We start from the raw sequence: 15,727 nt of genomic DNA, 5'->3' as shown, positions 1-15,727 counted from the left end.
TAAAACTACCAAATGTGTTTTCCATCCCTCAGGCAGAAAATGCAGTCATTATGAAACAACTCTGCCAGGCTGAGGCCGGAAGACACAGCCAGCACACAGACGACCAAAGTGTTTAGTCCACTTAAGAAAATGCACCTCACTGCTCCAAGGACCACGCAAGCCATCTTCATGAGGCATTCCGTACTGAAAAAAAAATGGCTAATTTTCTGAGAGGTCAGTTGAAACATAAGATACACAAATTTCTTTCTGCTGCTTGTACAATCAAAATTTACTGAAGTCAGTTAGTAACAATGTAATTGGCCTGACCTGATAATCTTACAAATTGAAGTCATCAATAAAGTGTATTCACTTGTGTAGCATCATGTTTTATTCAGCTGGAATTGTCTCTCTCCACCGATGGCTCCAAACATATATTACATGCACAAATTAAGCAGTGCGCATTCTATTTTGACTACTTACTAGTTCCTTCTGACTATGGCCTCAATTGTGCTATACATATTTCCTGAACTGAAGGGACCATTCCAAGCAGCTTTACGGTATAGGTTACTTCAACTAACCGAACATATTAATACTATATGGAATGTCTGCATTTTCTAGATACTGTACTAGATACAAGGATCCAAAGATTAATAAAAAAGCTTTCCTGCCCTCAGAGAGCTGAAACTCTAGCTTTATTATCACAGAAACTCATGAAACAATTATTCACAATAAGCACTCAGAAAATATTTGGTGAATAAACAAGTAGATGTATATGCAAATAAACAAATGCCAATCACTCTTTCAAAGTTGTTTACAACAAGAGTTATTGTTTTTATTCTGAAAGTTAATTTCTGCTCTCAGAACAAAAAAGTTGTCTTGTGTATTAACTCAGGAATTTCCTATCAAGCTCTGAAAGCAAGTACTTCATCAAATCTGCCAGAAGGGTTTGGTATTTCTCGACATGGGAGTAAATATAATGTTTTGTTGATCTCACTTCTATTAGCTTTAGCTAAAAACTTATATATAAAAATACATAATAAATGTACAAAATTATACATATAATTATATTAATATATTATGTAACATATATTATAAATAACATATTAATGTATAATAAAAGATTCACATAATAAATGTTACACACACACACAAACATATGTATACATATATGCATATATACATAGGATATACAAACATGTATGTACAAACATGTATATATGTTTGTATGTGGTAATGTGGTAATATATACGTATATTGTGTGAATATTATATCTCACACACACACACACACCTTCCCTAATAAATAGGTCAAAGAAATGAGTAGCAAGGAAAAAATATTATAAAACCTGGCATTCCTCCTTTCTGTAAAAGGGATCTTTTTGAAAAGAAACACATATTGCTCTAAGAGTCGGTCACACTTTCACAGACAGAAGATATTGCTTCCAAGGTGCCTCCCAGCCCCCACCCCTTTAGGGGACAGGAGAGCAGTGCCCTGAAGCCCTACCTCAAGTTCAAAAACTAGCACCTCTCTCAACCCTCCCCTATAGGCAATGCCTGTAACATTTCACTTCATTTTTTGCAGGCCTCTTTTACTTGACTAAGTTCCCTGAGAGCCAGTACTATGAACCATTTGTGTTTAAATGCCTTGTATTTGGCACAGTTTGGGTCATAACCCAATACTGCAAAAAAGGGAACTCAACAGCATGGGTTAGTTCATTAAAGTAATTTTAAAATGCATTTGCCTTTTAGCTGTCTTGTAATCCTTCTTGAAATAGTTGAGGATCCCCTAGCATTTCACAAAACAAGAGTTGGAATTTTCTGTCCCAAATATTATTGCATCTGAAATATATCAGCTTGGGTCCTGTGTACCTTAGGGAGAACCCCAAGCTTGAAATAAACTAGGTAAGACCTCAAATACAGCAAGGCAGTGAGCCTAACACAGATTTATTGAAGCTTTAATTCCCTCTTCTTACCTTTCTAGCAAATTACTCCTTTTTACAATGTCCCAAGATATTAAAAAAAAAACTTGTCGTATATTACATTACACTCTTTCATGAATATACCAGCACTGCAAAAGAGCAGAAACTAGGACATGACTAGTTGGGTGCATAATGAACCCTGTGTAATCCCACAGCTACACTGGACAGAGAATAAGAAAGCATTCGGCCAGTGCTGTCTCATTAGGGGAAAATATGTCCTGCCAGGAGGCAAGGGTCTAAACTAGGAGCCCCCTTGGAGTCCCATATTAAACCCAGAAGACCGCAAAATAACAGAATTTAACAGAAGGATAAGCTTTGTGCCTGGAGAAAAATTTAACTTTCTCAAATCCTAAAATCCTGACCTTTCTGCCACAGTACTCAACCAAGTTTTCAAGGCACACTATCATGTTACATACGATCAGTTGTGGGACATGTCAAAAGCAATGTTACCAACAATAGTCTCTCAACATGCATATCAAGGGTTGAACATTCAACAAAAATGTGGTAAGTTGATGGAGTGACAGATACATTAATTAGCTCAACTGAATCTTTCTACAATGTATACATAGAGCAAAATATCACACTGTGCCCCATACATACATGCAATTATTATCGATTAAAAATAAATGAATAAGTTTTTAAACGGGAGAATATCTTGCACATAGAAATCCCACATATCGTGCAAGTTGACTATGAAACTAACATGTTAAAATCTTTAGAACCACTTAGGACAACTTAAAACACATTTACAAATTGCCTAGAATCACTCTCTTGAACTATCTCTGTATGTGTATGTGTATATATATATATGCATATAAAATACTACAAATACTGGTATGTAGTTTTTCAGCCATGGTATTATTGTAGACTTTAACCTTTTTGTTCAGATGTCCTGAAACAGACCTCCGTAAAAATCAGAATTTTTGAAAATAGTAACTACTTTTTTGCACGGTTAATCAGACAACCTCTGGAACATCTGAGAAATTACAGTAAAAATAATGTGATCCATTCTCAGAGTAATCATCATGCTTATTGATATTAAACACTGGCATCTTTCAGGATGATTGAGATGCGGAATGGTAGCTCTGACATGTAGCAAATTAGTCTCATGATACTCATGATACTTCTTTTGCTTGTACAGTTTTTTTAGGCCATTTTCCATTTTTAGGCTATTTTCCATTAATTAATTCATTTCACTTCATCATTTACCTTCTCAGACATGTGATACAGACACGCACCTTACTGATGTCAGTATGCCTGCCTCTAGCACGGACCCACTTATCCTACCCTAACTGCTTGCTACATTTAATCTGCAAGAGGCCACTAATTTATGCAACATAGTCACTAGCTTTGTGATAAAATAAGAATAAAAAGGTTCTGAGTAAGATTCTTAAGATCTTTTCTAGAAGTAAAGAATCTGAACAATACAAAAACATTTGCAAGATAAATTCAGTAATTTATATTCTTTCGTTACTCCTTTATTCCCACCTGCGTTCTGTATAGTGGTAATAATTATTAGGAAAAACAGATCCCCAAAAACAAGAGGAATTAAATATATATATGGATATTATGAACCAATTGATATTTTCCTTCCTCATTTACACACATTGAAGAAGGAGTTAAGAATGTTTCATCCTTTCTCCTGGTTTTCTGCTCCTGTCTCTGTTATAAATTATATCACTTAAATACAAATGAATGCATTATTTCTCTATAGCTTTGAGACATTCTGGTTTTTTGTTTTGTTTTGTTTGTTTGTTTGTTTTTTGAGACGGAGTCTCGCTCTGTCGCCCAGGCTGGAGTGCAGTGGCCAGATCTCAGCTCACTGCAAGCTCCGCCTCCCGGGTTCACGCCATTCTCCCGCCTCAGCCTCCCGAGTAGCTGGGACTACAGGCGCCCGCCACCTCGCCCGGCTAGTTTTTTGTATTTTTTAGTAGAGACGGGGTTTCACCGTGTTAGCCAGGATGGTCTCGATCTCCTGACCTCGTGATCCACCCGTCTCAGCCTCCCAAAGTGCTGGGATTACAGGCTTGAGCCACCGCACCCGGCCATTCTGGTTTTTAAACCTTTGTTTTTTTTTTTCTAAACACGTCCCAAAATATAGGACCAAATTTTTAACATACTTGAGAGGCTTGAGTAAGCTGAGAACCAAGGAGAGCAGCAGATCCCTCAGTCCTGGACAGGATCTGCCCCTCCCTGCACTGCTGGGGAGGGAACATCCCACCCCTTCTGGCTTCTACCAAATGTGACAACTTGCCTGTTTGGCCTTCTGTTAAGAGACGGATTTCCTGTCCCCCTCCCACACACTGGGCAGCAGCCAGACTGCAAAAGTCCAGTTTGACCACGTGGAAACCTTTGCTTGGTTCCTGCCAGCGCCTTTCAGTAAGTTGCCCTATTTAGAGTCCAACTCAGATAAATCCACCCTTTCCACAATCTGGCCTACTACAACAATTTCAAGACCACAGACATCAGCCACATCAAAGTCTGACGCTACCTTGTGCCTGGGCCCTCACCCAAGGTCCGTGAAACTCAACATTGGCCCCAGTCATGCTTGCTTTTTAATTTTTGGTTGCTTGTACTAGGGTTTATTCATTATGTTACCATCATATCTGAAAAAACTGATAATAGTATCTGGCATTTTCAGTAAATGGAGGGAGTTGAAGGCCCCAGTCACCTGGGTCTTTCCCAAGTATCTTGAAGGCTGAGAGGATCAATACCTTAGCACTCCTGCAGACATTTAGGGCGAAGCAGTGGGAAGATCTAAACCTCTGGAAGGAGCCAGAATTCAGTTTGAACTCTACCCACATAGGGAACACCCTGGGTGCCATGGGAGTTGCTGGCTGCAGGGGGTCCCAACCGCGTATCCTCAGCCTTAGAGCACCCACCCAACCCAAACTGGGCACTCAGATGTATTTGTGTCCTCGGTTGCTGTAACAAGGCACCATCATCTGAATGGCTTAAACAATAGATATGTATTGTCTTACAGCTCTGGAGGCTGGAAGTCTGAGATCAAAGTGTTGGCAGGGTGGACTACTGAGAACTTGGGGGGAGACTCTGGTCCACATCTTTTCCTAGCTGCTAGTGATTTTTCTGCCTGTCTTCAGCTTTCCTTGGCTTGTAGAATTATCACCCTGATCTGTACCTTCTTCGACTGGCATTCTCTCTGAGTCCCTATCTGTGTATAAATTTCCCCTGTGTGTAAGGACACAGTCATATTCAGTGAAGGGTCTGCCCTACTCTAGTATGACTTCATCATGACTAATTACATCTGCAACAACAGAATTTCCAAGTAAGGTCATATTCTGAGGTTCTGGGGATTAGGACTTCAGCACATAAATTTGAGGGGGCACATTTCAACCCATAACTTCAGGAATAACATTGATGGCTACCTGTAGATCATCTGAGACTGGGTTTGGCACACAGTAGGTTGGTACTCAATACACATATGAGTTAAATAAATGAATGCATGAGTGAATCATCCTTTCTGAGTGCCAGTGAAGAAGTCTCTGACTTGGGGTGGTATGATTTTCATGACCACCGTTGAGCACTGAAGACTAGTGAGGAGAGAAGCCGTTGCTGGGAGCTTTCTGAGGCTGCTTGCTGAAAGACGAAGACACTCCTCGCTGTCTGATCACAGCAGAAGGCTCTGAATTTGAAGCCGGGGTGCTATAAATAGCAGTTAGTCTTATCCTTCAAAATGTCATGTGTACTTTTTAAAAAGATTTTAGTGTCATATGAGAGTCCCTGAGTAATTCAATTTATAGGAAAGGGAGACCAGAAAGAACTAACCATATTATAATTAATTACATATGCAAATGATGGACTGAATTTAGATGCATGAATCCATGTCTAATCATAGTTGGCAAAGGTTGGCAATTGCACACTTGGACTGGGGAACACACTCCCTGCTCTGCTTAGGTACATGCCATCAACAACCTCTGAAAATTTCCCAGAAAACTTGGAAATTCGGTCCTGTAAGTCCCAAGCCTCCTGCCTTCCCCCATCCCTCTCTGGGGCTTGCCCTCACCAGCACACAGCGGTGCAGACACCACACAGCATGGCTGCCCTATGGTGAGGCATGGCCAGTGGGAGGGAGGCCACCAATTGCATGCATCATGCAGCCAGGGGATACAATAACAACTTTGCTGTCACTGCTAGGGGCCAGACCAGCTGTGACACCTTACAGTTGCTACTTAAATGTAAGCAGTGTCAGGAAAGTCTGAATGTAAAGAAGTTGCTCAGTACTTCAGCCAAATGACAGGTCGCTTGTGTTCTTCCATTAACGCTAAAACAATTAACTCTATCGGCTTATGCTGATAACCACTGTGCATTTTTGGAGCACCTGGCACTAGCTAAGATAGTGACTGATATGTAGATGATGAAATATATAATAGAGATGATATAGACATAGATGTGCCAAATGCTATATATACATGTATGTATATATGTGTATATTCATATATATGCACATGCATACTGACGAAAGCCACTTTGTTGATATCCCCAAATAATCATGGAACTACAGATTCCAAATTTATGGAGCATATTGTTGGTGTTGTTTCTGAAAATACCTACCATAGTATTTCTGTGGAAAGATACACACCTATATAGTTTCCATTTTCAAAATGCATGCATGTGCCTCTGTGTGCGTGTGTGTGTTCCCAAAGCCGCAGCTGTAGGGGACTGCACACGATAAGAGTTCGGGAGATAATCAGGAGTCCTAGATTTGAGTCCCAGTCCTGCCACTGATCAAAACTGGAAAGAATGAGTTCTATTACCCAAAGCATGAGCGTAAAATTAAAGAGTTTATGTGAAAGAACCTTGTAAACTCAAAACAAACAAACAAACAAACAAAATGACCCTCATGAGACTTCACAAGTCAGCAAAGGTAAAAATCAATGGTCAAAGTTTCAGGCAACCTTGTGTTCACCCAGGTGGAGACAAGCTTGATGCCTCCTGACCCTGCACCTCCCAGGCATGCATTCAGCTGGTGCTGCCCTGGAGTTGCCATATGATTGCATCCTGAGTCTCTGCTGTGGGACTGGAGTTATCCTAGGGAAAATGATGACTAGACCAAGTTCCTCTTCAGTGTTCTTTTTCATTCCCATTTCCTCCTGTTTTGGAGACTTATTTTGTCATACAGTCTTAAAGGAAAGGGATCTGGTTTGCTGGTTCACAATTAGAGGTTGGAGGCAAGGTAGTTCCTCCCCTAGGAGTTTGTGCTCTTTGAAAGCCAATCTGGGAGGACCTCCCTAGAGGCACATGGAGATACAGCTGAGCAGCATCTATCTACTCACCTACATATTCCCTTGAATGGGGCTAAAGATGGTGCATGTTATGTCAAAAGCTGAAAAATAGTAACATAAGATAGGAGAATAGATAGTGAATGATCATTGTGAACTCTTTAAGGAGAAATACCTCATTTCCTGTTTCCTTTGTCCCTCCCATTCACCTTTCACACTAAATTCTTAGCCAACTCTACATAAAACAGACTCCCAACAGGAACAGTATGGCTACATTCAAAATAGCTTCTCTCTAATGTGGGCTCAATTTATAACCTGGGTAGCTGGTACAGTTAATAGGTAGAGAAGTTTTGGCCATTCAAAAATATTGAAATGTCTGATTCCTGCCTGACATGCTGTAGAAGTAAGGGCACCAATTTGCAAGTCAGGAGGCTAGACTACAGTGTCTCCTTGACTGCCAGACTTCTATATATCCTTGGACAGACCCCTTCTTTGCTATAGAGCACATTTTTTATCAATAAAATGACTGAATTGAAAGCTATAGCTCTAAAAAGCTTTCAGTTAAGTGCTGGAAATTCAAGTGAAATGGACTGTTTTAATTTCCATGGTAGTCAATAAATAATATGGTATGGCATTTTGATTAACTTGAAATTACCATGTAACTCCATATATGGAGTTACTATATAATTTGCAATTCTCAAAGAATCGTAATGCAAAAAATAAGTATTTAACAATGCAACATATAGAATATATGCATTTGAAACATAATGCTTCCCAGGGTCATTATAAACACAAATTTTCATTTATTCATATATTTTAAAGTGCTAATTATTGGAAATTTTTGATAAATTCTTGTTAGTAGACTTTTCCACACTCTATTTTTTAAAGCATGTTTGCATGCATGTGAGATTATTACAAGCAACGGTAACTGAATAGGGACATACTGCTAAAATCTGCTTACATTTCACTAATTTTGATTGGGTCTTAATGTGTTTTCTAAATTTGGGTAGGGCATACCAAATACAACAAAACTAGATTCCACATCTGGCTCATAATCAGGAGCATTAAGTACATGATGACTCTATCAATTCTCAGTAGTTTGTGATTCCATAACTAATAAAGAATCATGGTTTATCCTGACTGATTGGTTCAGATTAACTTAGCACCCCCTGCCAATGTCCCATTTTAACTGTCTTCAAACCCAAAGGTAGAAAGTGACATTTAAATGTTTTTCAGCTCTGTACCGAGAGCAGACCAAATTTCCTAAGTCAAATTCAAGCCAGAGTGGTTTGACCCAGACAGGATTAGATTGAGCCTAGGAAGGGTGAGATTGGAGAGAGGCACCCAAACGATGGAACACAAGGAGGGTGGTTCACGAGCCCTTTTCCTTCCAGCAGTCACTGTAATGAAAAACTAATGGGCTGGAGATTGGCCTTCTAGGAAGAGCTTCAGCATTGCTTGACTAAACACACCTACACATTGCTTTCTAAATGTCATGCTAAGATGTGCAGAGTATTGCCATGAACTTCTTGAGCAGTTAACTCAGTGGCTTAATGCTTGCCATGAAGCATCTTTAAACGGAGACATCTTTTACTACCAAGACTAAGGCTTCACCATGGTATCTATCAGAGGAAGTCAATAAAATGTACCTTGGCATAGAGTGCAGGAACATATTTACTACTGCTGGGAAAGACCTATTAGGCCTGTCTGTCACAACACCAATGTATAATTTATCCCTGAAGCTTTTGGTGATTCCATAACTGCCATGATTTTAATGGCTGGTGGTGAGTCATGGGCATTTAGGAAGATAGAGCACTTCAGTGACTATTGATTGGACTCCTAAGAGGCACATAATCCTTAAAAAGTTATCCAAAACTTCGTCTTAAATTTGAAGTCTTCTCATACTTATCAATAAAGTTGTGGTTCAGTAGCTCTTTCTCTGTCTTCTGAGTGATTTCCTTTTGGTACAATTATCCTCGTTGACTTGGCAAAAACAACGTAAAACACAGGGTCGCATAGAACTTTTAGGATTTCAGAGGATGAATACATTTGTAGCTTCATACTCAAGTGTGTCTAAATTATTTCTAAAACACGCATTATAATATGTGTTCTAATTCCACATCCCTATTATAGAAACAAATACGCACCCATTCGTGTCCTGTCCCATCTCTACCTCTTCCAGTCTATCACCAAACTTAACATTTAAAAAAAAATGTTGCCATGTGATATTGAAAACAAAACAAATTATAAGCTAAAGAAGTCTCCTACTTTAACCTTTTTGATCCTTGCTTTTCTCACAAATTGATCCTTACTCTAACATTTCTTAACCTGGCAAACAGCGTAAAGGAGAAACAGAAGCCCTGTGGTTTCTGCTCATAACATAAATTTAGTTAGTATTGACTCCAGTGGTTTTTGTTTCCATTTTTGCCCAAGTGTAAGGTTCAAAAAGTTGCTGCAATGTCAATTTATAAATTATTGTTAATACAGTGTCAGCATTTGACACATCGCAGTATATGAGAAACACTGAGAAAAATTGTTCCATGTCAGTTTGAGACCTACTCAGCTGCATTAGTCACAGATTTCTCTAAGAATACCTGGAATTCTGAGGCCTCAGATTAAATCAGGATTATATGTAGTTATAAAGGATTTATAAGATCATATTTTCTATAGTTCATTAACTTCTTTTTATTTTGTTTCCTGTCTTTGTTATTGATGAAGTATGCTAATTGAATTTCATTAACGTCTGTTTTATAATTTTCATATAAGTTGCCTAACCAATAAATACATAAAAGACTGGTTTCACCATTTGAAAGGCATTGTTATGACATTGGTAAAGATCAAAAGCTTATCTCAGAGCCAAACTGAAATCATATCATGTGTGTAGTAATCAAGATTAAATTTACCAAGAGTCCTGTCTTTTTTTTTTTTTTTTTTTTTTTTTTGAGACAGAGTCTCGCTGTGTCGCCCAGGCTGGAGTGCAGTGGCGCCATCTCGGCTCACTGCAAGCTCAGCTTCCCGGGTTCCCGCCATTCTCCCGCCTCAGCCTCCGAGTAGCTGGGACTACAGGCGCCCGCCACCGCGCCCGGCTAGTTTTTTGTATTTTTAGTAGAGACGGGGTTTCACCGTGTTAGCCAGGAGGGTCTCGATCTCCTGACCTCGTGATCCACCCGCCTCGGCCTCCCAAAGTGCTGGGATTACAGGCTTGAGCCACCGCGCCCGGCCGAGTCCTGTCTTTTTAAAAACTTGATTGGCTCCTCTGTGAACATAGCAGTAAGGTTTTACCAGACTTCCCTCTACATTTTTTAACCTTTGAGCCTTGAAAAGATAAATAACCTACAATAATCAATATGCTATGAATCATTAAGAACAAATTGGAATTAAGTTAACCTCCTAGTAGCAATAAAATGTCATGCTCATGGGAGATTTGAATTCAGGTTCTGAGATTAATTTGCTGCTCTCCCACTTGTAATGTACAACTAAAGGAAACAAATTTAGTTCAGGTCAGTGATTATTTCATTAAGCCTTCAAACTGCTGCTTAACAGAATGTTATACATCAGAGGACTCTGTAAAGGATCCCAACGTGCAGGGGTATGTGTATGTGTATTGCTGTACATGTACTGTTGTATGTGAGCACAGGTACACATCTGGAGGCATTACCAAATATATCCTTGTCTGATTTTATGGGGAAAAGAAAGCTATGATAATAGTTTTACACTCAAGGACAATAATCATAGCTATAGAATTCAGTGTGACTAATCCCATATCCTAACTCTAAGATAAAAGTGGAGAGAAGCAGCTGTGGGCTTCAGGAATGGAGGGAGAGAAGCCTCTCTCTAGTGCCCTCCACACAACACTAATAAGAGCCTCATACGTGTTGTGATGAAGAGCTTGGTCACTAGGGTTAGACTGACTGGGTTCAAATTCTGTTTCTACCATTTATTCAGTGTGTCCATTGAGTCATTTATCTAATCTCACCATGCCTCAGTTTCTTCATCTGTAAAATGAGGCATTTCTTTTCACTCATTCAACACATAGGTCTTCAATGTCTAATACATGCTGGGCCCTACGCATCCTGAGATGCAATAGTGAACAATCCCATAGATTTCTTCCCACCCCTTGTGGAGTTTTCATGCTAGTGGTTAGATTAGATCATGCATGCAAAGCTTTGACACAATGGCTAGAACAGAGCAGGCCCTCAAAAAATGTCAGTTCCTGGGAGGATAATTATCACTGGTGTCAGGCGACATGATCTCCAATCCCCACAACAATAGGGTAACTGTTATTAACTTTGTTTTACATATTAGGAAACTAAGGCTAATAAGGTGAGGTGTCTGGCCCATTTGCAGTTTGTTTTTCTCCATTAAAGACAGATTTTGCATTTTTATATGAGAAGATCTGTGTGCTCAAAACACGTTACAAATGTGAATACATTTAAATAATAACTCCTTAAAACTCACCCTCTTTTCACTGTGCCATATTACCTGCTAACCATTAATTGATATTTGTTGGTTTTTTTCTTTGATAATTTTGGAAATGTTGAAAGTGAATTTTTAAAAACTTTACTGTGATTCTCAATTCAATATTATAAGCATACACATACACATGCACACACAGCACCATCAAAAGATTTTTTTAAAAAAAGAGGAACAGATCCTTGCAATCATAGCACATCAAAGAGAAAATGCTCAACAGAAATGGAAGGAGCCTGAAAATAAGAGATGGGACCAGACTTCTACAAACAGGTGTCAAATATTAGCCTACAGAAACAAAGAATAGAGGATCCCAAAGAAAAGATGAAAAAATTATCTTGGGTTTTTAATCAAATCTGGAATTATTTTTTTCAAAGAATTTTGAAAAGAAATAGAGATCATCCAATTAGATCAAGGTCATCAACAGAAGAAAAAAAATTTAGAAAAGCATTATTATGAAATTAATTTTCTCTCTTTTTATTAAGAAGAAACAATACCAACAGTCCTTACAATATTGCATTGGGCCATTCAAAGACTGTAATTCCTTTTGATTATCATTTTCTGTCTGATCTTGCGTCTTATCACACGCTCTTGTGCACACCACTCAGCCATCATGGCTGCGATGGTATTATTTGAATGTGCAAAGAGGCATACTAACAGGCTGTTTCCTCTGCCTGGAATTCTGTCATCTGACATGTATCATGGGTAAGGCCCTTCCTTCCTTCAAGAGGCCTGCACGGTCCTTACAATTTAAAATTTAAATTTGCAACCTCATCACACTTCAGTAATCCTGATCCCAGTTACCTAAGGTTTATTTTGCTTCTAACACTACCATCCTCTGTCACACTATGTGCTCTACTTATCTGCCATGTTTTTCTCTTATTTTGTCTGTTTCCTCCTGTCTAGTCCAAAATGAATGTAAGCTCAATGAAGGCACAGATTTTTGTGCCTTCATTTGTGTTTGTTTTCATTCTTCTGTTCACTGGTGTACTCTGGTGAATATAAACTGTGACTAGTGTGAACAAACAAAAAGTGTTTGTTCAATAAATCCTAAATGCCTATAATTTTTTTCATACTTGCTCCAATGGACATAGGTGATGCTTAAAATCAAAACCAAACAAAATAGCCTAGCACTTCTGATTGGGCATCTTTAAGAGTAAAGGAAAACTAATCATCTCTGTTACCTGTAGAATTGAAATGTGAGATGAATTCAGATCACTATGAGTCTTGTTCAGTTCAAATTTTAAAGCATAACCTCAATAACTAAATGAAATTTGTAAAGAATAAGCCCAGAAATCCAGAAATAATAATCGAAGCATCAAATGCAAATACAATACATTTCTTGACTGAAAACATGTCAGCCAAAACATTTTATTGAAAAATACCATTAAATATGCTAAAGTGACAAACTGCACAATGCAAATAAAACTATCAGTATAATTAGTCTGAACTTATACAGAATTATTATATAGCCTAAGTTCAATTTAAATAAATCAAAACCAAAAGAAGAATACCAACCTCCTGCTTATGATTCCCTCGGTCTTGTAAACTCTTTTCTTGGGACATATTAATGATTGGTAAATAAATAATGAATGGTATAAATATTTAGCACTACTTCCTCATCGCTGAAGGAAGAAAAAAGTACTTATCTATTTATAAGTTGGCTATGAAATGGGGTTTGGGGGATAGAAGAAACATGCACACAAGAAAATAGGTCAAAATGGAAGGAAGGAGGGAACGAAGGAAGGAAGGAAGGAAGGGAGAGAGGGAGGGAAGAAGGAAGGAAGAAAAAAAGGATGGAAGGAGAAAAAGAAGGAAGGAAGGAAGGGAGGGAGGGAGGGAGGGAGGGAGAAAGGAAGGAAAAAAAAGGATGGAAGGAGAAAAAGAAGGAAGGAAGGGAGGGAGGGAGGAAGGAAGGAAGGAAGGAAGAAAAAAAAGGAAGGAAAATAGGAAGGAAGGAAGGAAAAAAGGAAGGGAGGGAGGGAGGAAGGAAGGAAGGAAAAAAGGATGTAAGGAAAATAGGAAGGAAGGAAGGAAAAAAGGAAGGGAGGGAGGAAGGAAGGAAGGAAAGAAGGAAGGAAGGAAGGAAAAAAGGAAAAAAGGATGGAAGGAAAATAGGAAGGAAGGAAGGAAGGACATGTATATGAGCAAATCAACGTATATAAGCAAATCAATGTTTCAGATACGGGAAATTGTGACTAAAAAAGAGAGATTATGAAAACTAACATACATAAACTAGTAGAATATGATTTTGAAACTATCAAGATAACCCCAATTATTCCCCCACAGAAACTGAACCTGAAGGGAGGGTTCTATTCAGCTCATGTGCTAAACCGTAATAATAGTTCAACCTAGCATAAGATAAACACAGAAAAAACCCAAAAGCCCAAATTGAAACAAGTTAAACAGAAATTCCCAGCAACTATGATCACATTTCAAGATATCGTCATCAAAATAAAGTTCAAAAATGCCAAGTAATGGCCTGCCAGCCTACCTGGGGGGGATTTCTGGTCCTCCAAATTGCATAAACTATTTAAGTCCCTATTTCTTTACTTTCAGTAACATTAATGTTAATATAAAATTATAAACACAGCTTCTCACATTTGGCTGGTTTGCAACATATCTGTTATGATCCAAGGTGACTTGGCAGGGAGCAGGGGGTCAAGTCAGCACACAACAACATAAAACCACTTAAAAGTCAGCACAAATTATTATGGTTATCTCACATAAGCTCTTACACTAATATACAATGCAAGGGCAAGTATCCATTGAATTACTAAGAGATGCCTCCAACTCCAAACAATTATCTTAATTCAAATAAATAGATTTGGCCAAATCACTTATATAAATCTCTTTTATCTAACAGAGGGCAACTGTACTACCATCGTGAAAACACAGGAGATCAGTTGGGCATGCCTATAATTCCAGCACTTTGGGACACTAAGGCAAGAAGATCACTCAAAGCCAGGAATTCGAGCCCAGACTGGGTAACATAGTGAGACCCTGCCTCTACAAAAACAAATTTAAAAAATTAGTTAGGCATGACAGTGCACGCCCGTGGCCCTAGCTACTTGGGAGGCTGAGGCAAGAGGATCACTTGAGCCTGGGAGGTCGAGACTGCAATGAGCCATGGTGGTACCACTGCACCCCAATCTGACAGAGTGAGACCATGTCTCCAAAACCAAAACAAACAAACAAAAAGGATATCAAGAATGGACTCATTTTAAAAAAATATATATATATGGTTTATAAGCAAAAGGCAGGATAAAGGAACGTGGAAGGGTCAACAAAAAAAAAATTAGAATAAATGCTGGAATGTGAATCCGGGATCACAGGAGTCTCCTCTTCACTGCTATGAAAAAAAATGAAAGTGGCCTAAAACTCATGAGTCTCCCTATTATCTCAAACCAGAGCACAAATGGTCTTCTCCATTCTCCCTTCTGGAATGAAAGGCAGTGAAGTCTCACTGTTTCATTTTGTACTTGAATTTTAACATAAACAAACATCTGCAACTTATTCAAGTTAACCATCTTCAAGGTTGAAGTTCTTCATAAGTACATTTATTATTTATCTACTTATTTATCAAAAATTCTGAACATGAACTACGTATAAACCTTGTGCAAAGCACTAACTGGGCAGAAATCAAATTTTTTGCAAGTAGCTATAAAATTCTGTGGTCTGGCTAAAATGGGTGAAATCTGTCTTCTAGATAGACTATTTTATCTCCCATATTTCTAGAAAAACTGACATCTAAACATGTCTCTACCTCCTCTATTTTCCCACATAAATCACAGATTTCCATCCTCCTTGTAGTTATTTGCTAGAATATTAGTCTGCCCCTCTAGACTGTGAACTCCTCAAAGCAAGAATTCTATCCATTCATGGAGCTCCCACCTACTCCCACACGTAAAGCTCTAGAGCACTGCCTGGTACATTGTGGATGCTTAGAATAGCTGTATCGTGTGATACACGAAGGAGGAGCAATAATGTAGACTGGTAAAGGGGAAAAAATCCCTACTTTCATAGCTGAGCATCCTCACAAATAAAGAAAATGAGTTCC

At 38.7% G+C, this 15,727-nt stretch overlaps 1 protein-coding gene across 13 annotated transcripts in view; it reads right to left on the bottom strand.

Moving 5' to 3' along the window:
• Positions 1-15,727, bottom strand: part of FGF14 (fibroblast growth factor 14) — a 703,097-nt gene that overhangs the window by 615,873 nt on the left and 71,497 nt on the right. For 2 of the 13 annotated variants that reach the window (XM_030922300.1, XM_030922306.1), the window contains exon 1: positions 4,078-4,146. The exons of the other annotated variants lie outside the window; for them this stretch is intronic. The gene's annotated coding sequence lies outside the window, so the exon portion shown is untranslated. Of the gene's footprint in view, positions 1-4,077; positions 4,147-15,727 lie in introns of those variants that run through there. 13 annotated transcript variants of the gene reach the window in all.

This window comes from Rhinopithecus roxellana, chromosome 18 (genome assembly GCF_007565055.1).
Source record: "Rhinopithecus roxellana isolate Shanxi Qingling chromosome 18, ASM756505v1, whole genome shotgun sequence".
NCBI lineage: Eukaryota > Metazoa > Chordata > Mammalia > Primates > Cercopithecidae > Rhinopithecus > Rhinopithecus roxellana.
This window is presented reverse-complemented; position numbering and strand designations above follow the sequence as displayed.